Below are 1,185 nucleotides of genomic sequence, written 5' to 3'. Positions count from 1 at the left end.
TTTTTAAGGCTGAATAATATTTCATTGTGTGGATGGACCACATTTCATTTATCTACTCGTCTGTCAGTGGACACTTGTGTTACTTCCATCTTTTGCCATAGTGAATAATACTGCCGTGAACATGGGTGTTGAAGTCCCCACTCTCAGTTCTTTTGAGTAAATACCCAGAAGTGGAATCACTGTGTTGTAAGTTAATTCCATGCTTAATTTTTGAGGTACTGCCATATTGTGATCCATAGCAGCTGCTCCATTTTACTTTTCTCTTTCCTTTGTATGGCAGAATAATATATCAGGTTATGATATACCTAATTTTGCTTATCCATCCATCTGTTGATGGACATTTGGGTTGTCCGAACTTTTTGGCTATTGTGAACAGAGCTGTTATAAATATTCCTATAGAAGTGTTTGTTTGAACACTTGTTTTCTAATCTTTGTGATATATAGTTTGGAATATAATAGTTGAGCCATGGTAATTCTTCTTGTAAATGTTTGAGGAAATATTAAAATATTTTACACATAGGCTTTTGAGATCTTCCTGTCCCAGCCCCGGGGGCACCGCCTTCCTGTCCACAGCCACCTGCCGAGGGGCAGCCGGTCCTCAGAGACCCGGGAGGGGCTCCGTGTGGAAATTTGGAAATGGGGAATCCACAATTTCCACCACACCGAGGTCCCCCAGCCCAGGACGTGGTGGCCTCTCCACGCTGATGTGGTATCAGACTCTCACCCTGGCGCTTGGTTGCACCGCTGTGCTGAGCTGAACGTGGGTCTCGCTCAGCCTCTGTGAGGCAGTTTGGCCTCCTCTCTGCCTTACTGACACGGTGTTGATGTGGTTGTTTATAAATGTAGTTTCCTTCCAATAATTTCATACTTCCAGGGAACGTGCAATCGCAGCACAGAGTACTCATTGTCCTGCCTTCAGAGTGCCCAGCGTCATTGCTGTGAGAGATTTTCTACTTCACAGTAAGTACTCCCGTGTGTTTTACAACAGCAACACTCTCCCAGGTGACCACCGTTAACCCCCAAATCAGGAAATACACGTTTCTCCGTGACAGTCTAATCCGCTAGGCCCACTTCACTGCCTTCCCCAACAGGGAGAAAAATGTATCTTTTCCTTTGGTTGCAGTTTTCTTTTTCTGGAACTGTTTCTGAGACTGTCCCTCGGTCTCCCAGCCTTAGCAGATCTAA

This window comes from Propithecus coquereli, unplaced genomic scaffold (assembly GCF_000956105.1).
Source record: "Propithecus coquereli isolate 6110/MARCELLA unplaced genomic scaffold, Pcoq_1.0 Scaffold602, whole genome shotgun sequence".
NCBI classification, from domain to species: domain Eukaryota; kingdom Metazoa; phylum Chordata; class Mammalia; order Primates; family Indriidae; genus Propithecus; species Propithecus coquereli.
This window is presented reverse-complemented; position numbering follows the sequence as displayed.